This window comes from Leptosomus discolor, chromosome 1 (assembly GCF_034619465.1).
Source record: "Leptosomus discolor isolate bLepDis1 chromosome 1, bLepDis1.hap2, whole genome shotgun sequence".
Lineage (NCBI taxonomy): Eukaryota > Metazoa > Chordata > Aves > Leptosomiformes > Leptosomidae > Leptosomus > Leptosomus discolor.
Window position 1 is genome coordinate 193,898,437 of NC_141391.1, and position 17,055 is coordinate 193,915,491.

Below are 17,055 nucleotides of genomic sequence, written 5' to 3' on the forward strand. Positions count from 1 at the left end.
CACAAAGGGTAAAATGCCTTCTATGTGTTTTGGCGATCAATTTAAGTGGAACAAAAAATTACAATTAATCTTTTTAGTATCACTCATTGATTATTATTCAAATCTGAGATTGAGATTTTTCAGTCTCTTTCCCAAACAGAACTTTTTGTGTGTGTATATATTTAGACACAAATATATAAAAGGAGTAATTTCCTGCTATAAGTCAGTCAAGAGTTAGAAAGCAGAGTAGTTCCAGTCTCCTGTAAATAGTTATCTCCACTCTCTAAATATTTGGTTTACCAAAATACTATGACAGATTTTATTGGAATTTGCAGAGTTAAATTTCCAACTAGGCTTTAATATCTCCCACATTAAATACTTTAAAACCTTCTTCTAAAATAGACCGTATATATACAGAGTAAAACTTCATGTTTATAGCTACTAAGAAGCTATACTTGGAAACTTCTAAAATTAACATGCAATTGCTTTCTCTGTATTGGCTAGGAAAATACGCACACTTCTCAATTATAAAAGCTTTCACAAAACAATATAAATAATCAAACGTGAGATTCATTTAGCTGCATCATAAACATATTCTCATCTCCTCCCTTAATTTAACCATGCTGCCCTCCTGTGGATGTCAGGTTATGTATAATGCAATGGCCCAGACTAAGAAAATCTAGTTCAAATTGGTCCCTGCTACCTGTTTGTGACTGACCTGAACAGGAAAGAAAATGCCACTGTGCAACCACAAAACGTGGTTAAACTACACTTCAGGGCAAGGAATGTAAAACTTATACTTGAAAAAGCTTTAAAATAAATATTTTAAATAAGTAGAATGTCTTATTATTCCACAAATCATGCCTATATGTGAGCACGGTCATACATATTAATAATACATTTATTCTCAAATTAGGGGGAGAACATTCACTGCATAATGACAAGTTACTTCATCTGTTGAAGTGCAAACATTTAACACATATATTATAAAGATTATCCAACAGCTCAAAAAGCATGGAAATAATTTGCAAAAGTATCAGTAGTTGGTAAACAGAAAGACTGCCAATTGGTGAAACCGTAATCTTTTTTTCCTGGTACAACGATACCAAATACATCTTGAGGAATTATTGAGTCATAAATACATTTTGTCTTTGAAGAAAAATATAAAAAATGATTTGGAATAGAAGAATCTAAAATTAGCGAGAGGTATAATCAATTATTCAAAGAAATTATCTCATGAAGAAAAAAACCCTTTTTTGATCAATTACATTTCCATAAAGTCTCTGTTCTAACAAGCTCTGTTACTATTTAACTGGAAATTAATATTATGCACTAAAACATTTATATAATTTGAGCTCATCGATGCTCTGTTAGAGTTGTCAGATTTCTTAAGTCATTGGTTTAAAACAGATCATTATGGCACAGAGACTAAAACTACTAAAGTACAATAGCTGGAGTGACACAAAGCTGCTGTTTTTCTTCTAAATTTGTAAATGTTGACAAATTATGCTTAAAGTCTTAATAACAAAGAATGCTTAAAAATACTTTTCTTTCTGAAGAAAGACTAAAATTTCTAATAGCTACAAAAGGTAGTGTGATACTTTCTGATTCTAAAATATAATGTTAAAAAGTAAAACTTTTTCTTTAGAATCTCTTTTGTCTTTAACTCAGAAATAAATGTGAAAAGTGAAGTGCTAAATTTTAAATCAAGCCACTCCAAGCCAAAGTATTTTATATATTATTGAAAAGACTGTGAAATAAATAAAAAGTCTCAAGAAAGCAAAAAAAAAAATAATTTTTGAACAGGGCAAGACATTTAGTATAGACACATGTTATTTTGTGCCAATTAGTGAAGTTGCTAACACGCCATATCAATAAAAAACAATTGACCTAATTATTAGGGCTAATTAAATGAAAGAAGATAATTAAATGCTTCTCAATATATAATAAAAAATTATGGCTGAAAGTGTTCCATAATGTTGTCTTTTTGTTTTCCTAGTATCTGCCTTTCTGCCGAGTTTTAATCAGTGTATCTATATGCATAAAAGATAGATGGTGTCCAGATGTTAATGTGTTAGTGGCAGGAATCAGGTGTTCAATTATAATTTATTGAGTGTGCAAGGAAAAATCCCAAACCTTCCATTAAGTAGAATACATACAGCTCAATTAAAAATGAAAGTAGCATTTGTGATTAAATTGAACACTCACATTCTATAATGGCAATAAAATTTTGCTTGACATATGATTATTAACTTAATGATGCAATACTAATCTAGGGATCAGAGTTATCTTCTGTTTGAAAATGGAACCATTGCTTCTCAATATACAAAATAATGGTAAAGCTGTGTTTACACAAATTGTTGGTTCCTCTCCTCTGATGCATTTTTTTTTTTTTTTTAAGTAGCAAATGAAAGAAAAGCAACTGTAAAATCTTTGGAGATCTCAGTCTAGCACATGTTCTCAGCTACTGGCAATATTTGTTATATTTAATACCAGGCCCGTTGTGTTGTTTGCATAACAACTCCAATTTTGTTGAGTGCATTCATTAGTCAGGCTGTGTTTCTAAATGGCTTGACTGAAAGATCCTTAAAATGACATCTCATGCCCATGTAACGTAGTACTGGTTCCCAGCCTACGGCCCTTAACCTAAAAGGAATCACTCTATAGTCTAGGTGTTCAGATCCTTCCTTCAGATTTCACCTTGCCCTTCAAAGCTAAGACTTACAGCCAGATGAAAAAGGGCTAGAGTCATAAACTGAGATTCAGAAAAGAGATTGGCTGTTAGGGGTCCAGCTGTCAGAGAAGCACATCCTTAGGTAGACTTCTCCACATCAGCTGCAAACTCAGCCAAGTTTCTTATTCTCTTCTACTTGGTCAATGGCATGGTGCAGTCCACTTAAAACTTTGAACTTAAAAGGGATCCAAAATTTAAATAAGCTTAAAATACCAGAGTCAAAATCAGAAATGGAGGGACACATGATAAAAAAAGTAACTTCTAAGGCACCAATTAACTGAACAAGCATTACTAGGTTTGTATTTAGGAAACTGTTCTCTCACCAGAACCATACAGCTTTTCGTCTTTGGAATAAACTTTGAAGAAAAGCAGATGGCGGTTTGGGGCTGACAATCTTCTAACGTTAACAGAAGAGCTCTCCATCTGGTAAAGCAAGGGAATTTGGTCTGACCTCGATGGAGACTTAGCAGTGGAACTCAAACCTACACCTACCACAACACTTTCCCTTCCAATTTGTTCCTGGTTTACTCCATAAAAGCACAAAGATAATCAAACAGGTCTTTTCCGTGTCTTTCTCCAAAGACAAACCATGCACAGGATTTGACATTCCATTTCATATGCATTTTTCACCTACCTGATCTCTTTCATCATTTATGCATAAAGTGAAAAAAAAAATCCCACGTTACCAAAAGACAAAGAAATACCACACGGTTGTACAGACACAAAGTTAATTTGGGTTTGTGACAGTAAGCACGCTAAAAAGATTATTTGTAGTGCAGGGTAAACTTCACTACAGTTTTTGTTTAAATAAAAGGTCAGAGTGAGCTAATTGTGCAGAACTCTGTATGAAAGCACTGCCTCAGCAATCACAGAAAACTACCAAGCTGATGCCATCGTGTTGCTTATTCGGGGATGTGAGATGTACTCGAGGACCCTGACAAAACGGTAAAGTACAGAACTGCCAACACAATTATGTCGACGTTTAACAGGATGTTGCTATTTAAAGAGAGCTGGCTGTGATGAATATGCTATTTAGGCAAAACAACAGTAGTGCAGGGCCATGGGGACTCTGTTACTATGTCAAAATTAAATGCAATACTGTAATCATTGAAATTGTACTACTGCAGAAAAAAACTCCACTAAATTGAATTTATAAAATGTTACCTCTGCCTTTATATCCAGTATTGTGTTAAAATTATTTTTGCCCATACATAATAGTGTATTACGAATTGAAATCCACCCTCGGACACAGTATAGCACAGCTGGCCCTACAGTATGGAACTAAGCCAGCATTCTGGCACATTCAGAGGATTAGATTGGTTATGTACAATTGGCATTTAAAATTAATTTTGCTATTTTAAGTGCCCTTGATTTTGTAAGGGGTTAGATTCCAAAGGACAAAAATGAGGTAAATTTTACTTTCCTACAAGTAACAGATGGACAGCGCAAGTGACAGAAGGACGCAACAGGCAGGCGGCATGACCCCATCCTTGCAGCTAACAGTACTGGCATTCTCTGTATAGAAATAACACCAGGCCACGCCAGACCATATGCAATGTTGATGTATGTCAGGTGGAAATAACTCTTTCTCAAATTCTATGTCACAGGTTAGTGTATGGTATCAAGAAACGAGTCAGATCACCTGATGAGAAAGGCGAATAAATAAACCGCACCTTTCACCTGGATAATATGTGTGCTATGCCGATTTGTATTAGAATAAAGCAGTATAAGCAAAATCTAAAACAATTATTTCAATGATATTTTTTCTCAGACTGCAGGACCAAACGACTATGTACAATAATAATGTTACGAATATCACAGTCAGTAACGTCTTCAGTACTACAGACTCATGCATGTAAGGGAAGCTTCCAGACAACTTTTAAAAGGAACTTAGATGGCAAAAAACTTAAAATTCATAACACCAAATAAATTAAAATATAATACAAAATAAATATGTAACATATTTTACAATATATAATTCTGGAATAGGTTACAAAGCAGGGATAATTGCATGCAATTTCATTCCAAAGATAGACAGCAATATTTTGGGTGTATGTACAGACTAGCAATTTTTTTCTCAAGTTTTAAGCAAAACTAAGAGTAAAAGTCAGATGTTGTTCTGAATGACAGTTTTCCAAAGCTATGTAACTGTGTAACAACAGCATAAAGAAATTTAAGCTAAAGGAGCCAATCTGAGCATTCCAGTCAGACCAAAGTCTCCTCAATTACAGTGCAGAGTTACTGCGAAGTTTCCACTACTCTTAACATATTACTGCAAATTTTAGAACACCTCTGATGAGATAAAATTTTTAACTGTTTATCATTTATTGTAGTAAAAATAAGCAGCCTAGTCTATACTCTCATTTTAGTAAGATGAATGATGCATAGGAAAAAAAAAATGACCTGCCTCTATTTCACTTCACGTACATGTAGTGACTAAACTGCTCAGATCATGATTTTCCATGTGAGGACCTAATAAGACGCATATTTTGCTACAACATAACAACATTTATTTTTTTAATACATTTTGTTTTTCAGTCCACATAGCACTGAATGGTCAACCCATCTACTCTTCCTGTCTTGTATAGGAAAAACACTCATATGTAAGCTAAACTTAAACCAAAGTTATTACTCAGTGGTTTAGAACAAAAGCCAGTTACAAATCACACTAAACTTTAGATTTTCTCAATTCCTCACCTACAATTTCATGAACTTAAGGTCTATTTTCAGTTAAATATTAGTTATTCATTTAGCCTTCTAAGTTACCACCAGCTTTGTTATTTCTGATGAAAATATAGAAAAATTCCTTTTTACACATTAATAGCTTTCTGAAGTTGTGACTTCAGCATTTCCAATAACAGGCAAGACTCTGTTTAGATTTTATTTTTTATATTTTTTTAAAAAATCCAATAAAGCAAACATTTACAAGCACAAATGTAAGGTTTCATAGGAGCATGTATTTCATTTATTTTCAGGATTGAACCTTTGCCTGAACTGTTGACATAGAAGCTATTGCCCTGTTTTCCCAACTACTTTTAGGTACTTAAATGAAGTACCTAAACAAAAAAAGGATGCATCCACTTTGGTAACTTAGTCTGAACAAGGAGTGTGCCTTTGAAGAGAATCTCGCCATTGCCCCCAGTTGCAGCACTTGGTTCACACTGCAGAATTGATTCAGAGCATGTGAACGAGACTCCTCTTGCATGAAGTGAAATCAGATGCCGTCTCTCATTTTCTAGCCACTAAAGGGCAGTCGGTCTAGGACAAGACCAGACAGAGACTGAACTAAATCTCCAGAAATGCATATAAGGTGATTATCAGGTCCTCAGCAGCCACTCAGTCACTTTTCAGCCCTGTTTGGGCACGTTTCACATTAGGCTTCCTTTGTAGTCACTAAGGAAGCACATGCCAAGCACAGGTCAGGTGTCCCAGATTTCCAACTCTTTGCATTAGGCAGCATAATTTTGGTAGCCATCAGTGGCTAAAAATCCTTCATAGGTGCCTCAGTTTGACAAGTCCAGGTTGCTGTTCTTTGCACCATTCATCCTGTAACCCTTCTCTCTTCATGGCAGGATTATCATGTGCCATCTGCCATCAGGGTAGGGAGCTTAATCTCATGCCACTGCTACAAGTGGCTGTTGCTAATCAGTCTCTCTCATGCTGTGATGCTGCATTCGAATTTGCTCCAGTGGAGTAGCCATGAATTAGGCTTCAGCCACATAAATTATGATGACAAGTCCTCAGTGATGCTGCAGCACAGCTCATCACCATCTTTATGGTCTGAGAGTGACCTCTTCTCTAACATGATAAACTGACAATTGCTGCCAAGGTTTTCTTCACTTCTTTTTTTCTCACACATGCACACAAACACCACTCAGTACTGATTATGGGGATTCTCCACACCTTATCAATTATGCATACTCAGTCCTAGTGAAGGCAGGAAGGTATTGAACAAGTGTTGTTAAAGTTATGATCTAGAGAAAATATATAGACAACTGAACTTGCATAATTTTGCTCATCATAGTGCTGAAGAAAACCCATCTTAACATTTTCAGAAGCATGTAGCTTTTCGGTGAAATATAAGAAAAGGAAACCCCTACATAACCAGTTTTAATTTTTTTTTAATGTGAGAGTAGAATCACGATTTAAATATAAATGACATATTCATGTGAACAGATTCTTAAATCTATTCTCAATTATTTCACTTCATGTTTTAAAAAGTTATCAGTAAAAATAAAGCAAATTTTTTTAAAAGAAAAATGTTATAGTTTAAATTTTCTGACTATTAACCCCGCTTAACCCATAGATCTCTTTCGCATAAAGTCTGTTGCGGTTAAGCTAAATGAGTTTGGATCTAAATTCGTATCTCAGCTTTTACAAATATTTCAGATTAATTACTATGGAATGAATAAAGAATGACACCTTAATTAGTAAAGCTTCTCTTGGCAATTAGGATTCTCTTGGCTTCTCTCAGCAATTAAAGTGGCAATGGCATATCATTAAGGTCTTCAAGATTCCCCATGCCTCCTCAGAAGCAATTACTGTGGGAAGCACTGAAAATCAGGCTCATAGCTATAATCTGTTCTCTAAGGATCTAGCAGCAGCATAAACACTTTTGCTTCTCCTTCCATAGTAATTTTGCGCTAACCCATCATCATCATCCAAACAATCATTAATGTAATTTTAATGTGTCTTTTTTCATGAAGTTCAATTTTCATTTTTAAAAAGTACCTGATTACAGTCAATTGATTTTGCAAAAGTGTATAATATTAAAATTATTTAAATGAAGACAGTTAACATGTCAGCACTTTTCTCCATGGCAAAATGCTAGCATTCATTTAGCACAATGAAATACGAGTGTTTAGTACAATTTAAACTAGCATAACAGAAAATACTGCTATGAGACACCTTGGAATAATAATAGTAAGGCATGCATGCATTACTAAAAGTGAATTAAAAATCAAGCCATTCTACCATGCTGCTTATAATGTACACAGGCAATTTTTACCTCAGATATGCACAGGCGCATGTTGCCTTATGAATGTAAAATTGAGGACAGGTTTGTCAGAATTTAGCAAGAAATACAAGATAATTACAGCTACATGAATGACACTTTTGACGCCCTGACTAAACAAAAAATACACACCATTGCTATTGGACCCAAATTCAAAAATGTTTGTTAATTATGGGCCAAAACTTGACCGATATTTCTCCTGAACTGTAAAATCACTGTTTTAGTTTTCAAATGTTGTGCTAGTTTCTCAATAGTCTCATTCCATGTGTCAGAAGATCTTGAAACACTTGAATTTACTCTCTGCTGGGATTTATGAGTCTTGTCTTGCAGAAAGGAATACTCACACACTTGTCTTCAGGGTCTTGGATCTTTGGAGTCAGCAACTGTCTGAGAGTCACTGTTGAAAAGAAAGATATTCTCCTCTTGCTAAGTTTTAGTAAAAAGCTCTTACGGTTTCCAAAGAATCATATTAATTTCATGCAATGGGAAGAGTAGTTGTTACAGATCAGCGATGCCAGTCCTCTCCGGTTCAAGGTATTCAGCAATGACTACATTTCATTAAGTATTCTGAATTTTTCAGCCAGGTTACTTTTCATAGTAGTTTCTGACATATCCTTCTGCCGGATCATTCACTGAGCAGAGAAAATATGCTCTACACATATAAATCTGTGGTGCCAGATGTTAGATGACATTTTGTCATACCTTGACGTAAAGAGAAGAGCAGACGGTCCTGAATATGCAGTGGTATTTGCTGCTCACATTTTTTACTGGAACCCCTTTTTTCTTCAACAGTTAACTTTGTGTGAAATTCAACCAAAGCCTATTTCATCAGCTACACAACACATCTTCTGTAAGTGGTGGTGAGTAAAGCGCTGGCATTAATATGGTTTGCTTCAGCACTGCAGAACTACCTACAGCTACCGTGCTCGTCTTGATCAGCGCTGAGATTTTGGGTTGTCATGCTAGGTCTAGGTTGAAGATGGATTGGAAAAGGAAGCTTTGCAGTGCACACTTCTTCTCTCTTGGAAGCCGATGAAATACTTCTTTATGCCTTCCTGTCAGAGACTACAAACAAATCTTTTGCCCAGTGTCTCAAAGGTCCTCTGTATATGGCAAGGAAATATGAGGTCACATTGTCAATGCTTTAAGTCTGAGCATGAGCCAACTCTAATTCAAAAGTGTTGTGACCACGCTGGTGACCCCAACAGTCCTGCAGTGCAGGTGCTGGCATCCCACTGTCAGTTTTTGGTCAGAGTGCAGAGCTGGTCAAGTATAATCTCTCTCTTTCTCTCTCTCTGCTGACAAGTCCCATGACCTCCTCAAATGGTCACATCTGAAATACTTGTTAGATTAAAAAGAAACCTCTAACTCAGTTTTGCTCCGTAAAGTTTCTTTACTAGAGAATTCCCTTTAGACATGTCTGCTTCTGTTCGTCTTCCGTATTACTGACATCCCCACTAGCTTAAAAGGAACTCTTTGGAAAAGGGTTCATCTACAACGGTAGATGAGAATGAGGTTCTCAGGACAACTTGGGAACAAATTTTGAGGCCAGATACACTCTGCAAACATTGTCAGTAACAAGAGAGACAAGAAAAGCTGTGTGCACTTTAAAAATCATAGCTAGAGGTTTCCTAAGTTTTACTTATACTCAGCTGACTTGAATACATCCTTGATTCCTGTGATGGGATCCTCTTGCAGTAGACTGCTGCATCCCACAGTGTTTCAACATGTTATAACAAGATTTCACAAGGTAACAACTGAGTCAGCCTCAGGAAACAGGAGCATTTTTGGTTAGTGAATGAAGACTCAGGTGAAGACTGAGGCTATCCTTCATAGCAGGCACCCTTTACCCACACATCAGGAATGAGTGGCAGAGGATTATCTTTTCATCAATTGCACTAAGGTAGTTTAATAAAATCCCATTTGCAAATGAATTACAGGCCATCTCAAAATACTGGAAGGCCTGATGTTGCAAATGGCAGCGGGCCATCTCTGTCGGTGTTTGTAGAAAGATTTACCTCCTAAACGTATTTGAGACTAATTAGGAGTAATTGTAATAGAAAAGATAAAGAGCACTGATATACTCCACCCATATTTCTTACAACTCTTCTTATGATAGGATAAGAAAATGCTTTGAACAAAACTGTGAATGTTAAAAATACAAATCAAGCGTGTCTGCTGCTGAATAGAACAACCTATACATGTCAGATGACATCACAAACACTAAACTACCACCACTGCAAACAAAAACCCTCACAGGAATTAACTGAAGTGACATTTATTTCATACAAAATATCTATTTAATTTCATTCATCTTCATAAGAGTAAATACACAGCCACTACTCTACCTATAAAGACCAATATTTATAACTTGTAAGAAAACCAAGAAACATCACTGTAGAAGTGAAGGTATTTCTCCTAACTGCATGGTTACCTGTAGTGAAATTGTCTTACTATCTACCAAAGTAGCCCAAATTTAATTTAAAATAAAAGACTTGCTTTTAAAAATCACTTACGCAGCTATGCAGAGTTTATCTCTGACTGAATTTAGATTTGAAAAACTGTGAATTAGGCAGAAGGAAGAAGATGACATGACTGAAGCCAACCTCTTGCTCTGGTAATTCATCTTTCCAAAGCTTTGTGGTCTGGTGATCAGGCATTTATTTTAACTTAGGAGATAATCTATATTTCTTCTGAAAACGTATATAAAGCAAAGTTTATCTTACTAACTCCAGTGTACCTCTCCTTTTTTTCCATAGCCAATGTCTTAGCATTGATAAACAAACCTGTCAAGGTATTCCTCCCTACCTAGTGGCTTTGAGAAAACTCAGAGAACTCTGACATAGCCTAAATACCTACATTTTTGGGCTGCTATAGTGAGGGCATATGACTAAATGATCAGAAAATGATTCCAAACTATCTGATGTTATGTCAAATTTGCAAATTTCAAACAAACTCAATGGTTTCTTCCATCTGACTTTCCTTATGCTTCCCAGTCTTGATAGTCATAATCTGAAAAATAAGCCTACCAAAGCACAGTGAGAACCTTTCTCTTCAAAGCAGCAGCTGAAGTCAGTGCTCTGCTACCCTTTTTTAAGCTAGAAGAAAAAGTGCAATAGCAACACACAGAAAGCTAGATGGTGCTAAGATACTGACTTAATAGTCACAACTTGGTGCGTTGCGTACAAACTTGGAAAGACAAATCACATATTATGGATATAGAAGAGTTTACGTATGTAGATGAAGAAATGCGATAGGTAAGTATCTACTTATCTTAACATTTGGTTCAGGCAATTATGTTGTGTTGATAAGAAATTAAAAAGAGCAACAGGAATCTCTCAAATAGTCCCTTCTCCCTTTTGTAAGAGAAAAACGTTACTGTCTTCACTAATGAGAAAAGTATTTTCTGTAACTGTTGAAAACCAATGTAGAAAGTTATTGTTTTTATCTCATTGAAAATAATACTAATTGAAGAAGTCTATGCTATATATTATCATATCATAACAAATACTAGTAAGGATTTTCTAAGATGTTGGATGCATACAGGTTTCTAATACTTTTCTTTACTTTGAAGCATCCGTATACCTACTTATTCTAAGAGAAACTAAACTTGACATTTTAGCTTAGCCAAAACTTTGTTTCTATTTCATCTTTTAGTGTAGGCAAAACAAATGATTTAGAATTATTCTGACATATCTATGTGTTTCAGCTCAGAGAAAGGTCTGAAATCAGTTTCAAATTCACTACGTGCAACACAAAGGCCTATGTAAAACAGAGATCATGCAGCACGTGCTAAGGGAAGTGCGATTGTATTCCTGACATCTTACTTTATCCGTAAATGTAACCCAGAATTGAAATAGAGTAACTTCAACATGGTCACCTTGCACATTTCTTTGAAATAATGATACTGGGAGCAGATCTCATCTTCAGATCAGCCTTCAGATTACACATCTTGATGTTGTAAAGCTAATTCTGTTCCTCTTCCTGCCCTTCTTTGCTAAGTGATTGTGGACAAGGAGCACAGAAGCGCTGGCACCACCACTGTTCTGGCTAACTTCAGTGTCAGTGTCCCTGTGGCTCTTCTTAGCTGACTTATTAGCTCACTAGTAGCTATGACAATGGTTTATCCCGCTGACAGTGACACACTATAACCCTACCCACTAAGAAGCCAGCAGAACCCAGTGCTATCCTCAGCTCAGCCACTGAATTGCCTGTGACCCTGCATGATCTCTGTTCGTCCCTGTGCTTCATTATCTGCATCTTGGAAGACTGCTAACCAGGGCACGTGTCTCACAGATTTCCTTTAGGTCTGAAACAACAGCAGGAGGAGGAGAAATGTGATATTTCAGTCACATACAGGAACCAGTAGGTATATTTATTATTCAGAAATGCTTTCCTAAGAACATCAAAGCCAATTCATGGTGATCTTTACACAGAACCCTAGAAGAAGAAGATGAAGAAGACGAAGAAGACGAAGAAGAAGACGACGAAGAAGACGACGAAGAAGACGAATAATCATCATCATCATCATCATCATCATCATCATCTTGGAGAGTACAAGTTTGAGAAAGTCACCAAAATAATTGCTTTACAAATGAGAGACAGGGAGAAAAATCTGTGTACATACGTGACAAAAGTTTAACAAATTAAGAAATTAAAGGTGTAATATTTCTAGATGCAATACGTCATAGTAGAAAGCAGAACAGAACTTCTAAGAATGAGTTTTGCCTTTCAGATCTTGGACAAAGTTCTGGACAAGAGCTATGCTGAAATGTTTTATGTCCGGAGTCAAACCCAAATAATACTACTTTGTAATATTGTCCTGTTCAGGCTCTTCAGTTTATAAGAATTTCATTTTATGTTATTATTTATTTTCCTTTTTTTGGTATGACTATTAAGCCTTACTAATCCTTTTAAATCAAGCTATTTGAAAAAAATCTCAGTATTCCTTTTTTATTTCCAGATTGGAAGCAAGAGAATAGTACCCTTTAGTAACCACTAGGCTATGCTAACAGACAACTTAACTGACACAAAATCTACTTTTAAAAATAATGCATGCTTTAAATGTATGTGGATGTCCAAAGGCACATCAGAAAAACTCGACACATTAGAAAAGGAATTTACAGGAACTCACATATCTTGAATAGATTAACCTGTCCTGCTTAGGTTTTCAATCTTGATTTAATTATGATTTAAGGAGAGCCAAGGGAGCCTTCCTGTGCAAACAGTACTACCTTAATGCTGTTATTCTAACTTGACACAAATAAGCAGATTTAGCATTTTATACAGGAAGTTTCAGGTAATATTTTGCATATTTCTACTGATGATTTGTTTTAGATTAAAGATTGCAACAGAATAAAATAATAGAAATGTTGAAAACCTCCTTTTGTATGGATGTTGGCTTTCCTACCTTAATAACCAAGATTAGAAAAAAAGCTCATATGTGCTCTGCATTTTAGACAAGGAAAATGTTACCACATTCTATGAGAATAAGACAAATACATTACAAATTACGAGAAAGGAATCTGAAGTATCATGAATTGCCAATAATCAGAACTGTTCTACAAATCCCCATTAATGAGTGACATACCTTGTCATTACTCAGAATTTCTAGCTGTGCATGCTTCCCCTTTTAATCTCTTGACAGGGTTTAAATAGAAAAGGATGGTTATATATCCTTTGGGTTGTTTCATACTTTGAGAGCCTTTCATGCAAGAATAAAAAAAAATTATCTAAACTATATAATAGGATTTGTTTACTGTAAGATGTATATGAGAATTCCTTATTTTTTAAGCATCTAACAAAAAGCACAGAAAAATCACAGAGTGTTTCCTTGATCAAGTGTTTTTGTAAAAATCACATTAGTGATTAGATTAGCTTTATGAATATACCAACATAAACATCAGTGTAAAAGTAACGTGGTTACTCATTTTCACAGAGGTACAAATGAATTGCAATTAAAATTCATAGTAGCGTTGAGTCATAACGATTTTTGTTTCTTGCTCTTAGAATGGATACAATTTATAATGAGAAAAATCCCAAGTTTATAATTTTATTTGAAATATAATTATGACTCTGGAAACCTGAAAAGTGAACACGATCTGAAGGTGCTGCAGTCCAGTGTAATTTGCAAAACTGAGTATTCTTGAAGCATAAATGCAAGACAGGTTTTGAAGTCTTTCTGCGTATCACCTGTGTCAATAAGTGAAGTCAGTCTTAAATAGGAGAAACTTTTCTGAAGGATATAACTGTAAACCCATGATTAGCTTGGGCCTGTGGGTTTTGCTGACCCTGCAGAAACTGAAATATTTGAGCATAGCTCCCATATCTGAAAAAATGATCTCTTATTACCATTATTATTTTTTTTAAATCATGATAGAACATTAATCTCATAAAACCCCTCTTTCTGCAATTGGCTGTGGGGTAAAATTTTAATTCAACTTGGAATAAATTTTGAGATTCTCAGCTGAAAGGCATTATCTAATGCCAACAGACTGCCTTTTTCTCCTACGAGACAAATACAAATCTTGTATGTTAGCCTGTTAACTCAGACAGAGACAGAAAACGTAAGTTGTCTCATTCAAAGACTGGGCAAAGATAAAGCATGAGGCATTTCTGAAAAATAAACTGAAGAATTAGAACTTAACTGGGATAATGACATTATCTGCATTAGAACTCAGTTATTAAGGTTGTAAAATTCAACCTGCTAACATGACGAAATTCCAGCTGCAAGGATGATCATATTCTTCCATCCTCTTATTTCCTCCCCTTCTGTGTACCACATACGAAAAATAAAATAACCCAAAATAAAATAAAATAACCCAAAACCTCCCAACCTTTTTCACTGTTCAGGATAGCAGCAGCTGCCTTCTAGCTCTTCAACACTTTATTTTCTCCTATGGCCTGTTTCATTGCATGTTACACAAATGCTGGTTTACAGACAGAATCAAGTTATTTGGTTTTCTACCTTGTGCAAGTTCACCAGGGAAGCTGCAGAGCCTGGCACCACAATAACACTGCCCAACAGAGCATAAGCCTTTGGCCATGTGTTACAGAAGTGACCATGCCCCACTTCCCTCAACTTGGGAGGTATGCAGGAACCTTTTCTATCAGCTGCTTCTGAAAATTTACCTTCAAATGTCTACGACACTGGGAGGTGGTATTATTCTCACTTCATAATGGGAGAACTGAAGTACTAAAAACTTTAGGCTTCAGCTATTAAGACGAAGATCTAATTTTTAGGATATTTGGACTCTAACAGCACAATGCATATTTACAGCACAGTTTCCACTGATTTCAGCTAGTAGCTGTGAGTGTCAGGCACCTCTATGAAATCAGATTTTAGTTTATCAAACTGGGCACAGGAAACAAATAACATACCACCATATAGGTGGAAATGTTTCAGTCTCTTACACGCAGGTCCTTCTGTGCAGCACAAACAGGGATAAAAGACAGTTCTTTCAGACATCCCTCAACTACCTCAACTGCAAAATGCCTTTGCCTTCCCATTATACTGTCCATCATCCACCACGTGTTTCCAGCCTCTTCACAAATGAGGATTTCTCTGATAACACCTTATCAGTTCAGAACCAGAACAGCTTTAATCTGTGTGTTGAAGCAGGTGGGAGTCCCTCTTGAAAAAATAGCAAATGACCACTTAATACTTATACTCACCCAGGAAGTCAAGAGAAGGCTGCAAAGAGTGCCTGGATGTCAGCTTTTCCTAACACTAACAGTTCCTGATTGTAGACATTAATAATTCTTCTAGAAGGTTTTTCTTCCCCTCCAAACAAATACCTTCTTCTTTTCTCTCACTGCAACTCTAGTGCCATCACAGAGTGTTTCATCAGCCCTTTCAATGGTTATTGGACGAATTATTAACCTTTTATTTCATTTCACATATATTTATGGTGGAGGAGTCCATACAGCCCTCCCTCAGTGCCCTAACTTTTCTAGATGACTGTGTAGGTATTAATCATTATAGCTAATGGCTATAAAGAAAGGGAAATCATGACTGACCTCGAGCATTTTTGGTAGGAAGAACAACAATATTTGCCTGGAGAATAGTGACAGCAGTGACGCTGAAGTAAAATGAAGTAAACAACTGTTCCAGGAGATTAGGATTCAAAATCGATGTGAGGGAGTAACCAGCAGCAGCAGATGAAAGGGATGATTGAATTAAATTATCGAAAGTAATATTGTATTGGGCAATCCATTTAATGCTTAGACAAGAAGACTAGTCACATAAACCAGTATGGAAAAGCAAACTGGGGGGTCAGGAAGTTCCTCTGAAGACACCAGAAGAACCACTCACAGCCAAGGAAGGCTCTGGGGAAACCCAGGAGCACAATGGGGGGAAGCACTGGAGCTTTGTCCTTGTTGCTGGACCCAGGTCAAAATAAGTTGCATGCTATATCGTAATTGGGGCTGCAGGCAGCCTGACCCCAACATTATCAGCAACCTGACCAAAAATGTGGACTTCTCCCAGTCACCTGTTGGGATAGATGCATGGGAGCACAACATCCCTGATGAAGCTGTAGTGTGGAGTACGCAACCAAACCAGGTCACGTGCAAGTTAGATGCATCTGTTGTGTATTATTCATTACTGATGTTATTCAAGTCATCCCGTTCCTGTGGCTGCCTTTTGACACACCACCCCTGCAGTTCACTGCTTCAACTGGCTAAATACCTTCCAGCAGCAGGAGACTGAAACCATGCTAGCGGACTGAATCTAGACAAGGATGGGCCACAATTACCAAACCATTTCAGAAGTGCTTGGTGAGTGCAAACAAATGGGCCATCATGCTTTAGTACAGACAAGCACTTTTCTCTCCTCCCTAGGTCCTCTCCATTCCAACTTACTCACGTCAGCTCAGTCTTCCTGCTCTCTCCTGCCACATCCCATTTCCCTTATTCATGTATTTCAATCCCTACTTGTAAATTTTCTCATCTCAGTCCCAGTCTCCAAGCACTGTAGCTCCAGTTCCCACGTTGGCTCCATGACTGGTTTCCCTCTCTCTCTTCGCAGGTCCCAGTCACCAGCCACAGGTCTCCAGCCAGCAAGTCTCATTGTTACAGTCCCGATCATTTGTGTCTAAGTTTCCCAAAATCAAAATGAGGGCTGAGGTTGATACTTGGGAAATTTCAGCCCAACGAATTACAGCTTTGCCAAAACTTAAATAGGTTGTGTTGGTTTTTTTTTAACGTATTGAATATAGGAAATTTTGGCACTTGCTGTCTGTATACAATGAGCAGAATATTAACATGAGAAGATTAAAAAAAATCTAGACAGTATGGCCACTACATTAACTCTACATTAACATGTTGA

General features: G+C 36.5%; 1 protein-coding gene across 14 annotated transcripts in view; it reads right to left on the reverse strand.

Annotated features, from left to right (window-relative positions):
- Nucleotides 1-17,055, reverse strand: part of CADPS2 (calcium dependent secretion activator 2) — a 318,458-nt gene that overhangs the window by 140,583 nt on the left and 160,820 nt on the right. The gene's annotated exons all lie outside the window — the stretch shown is intronic.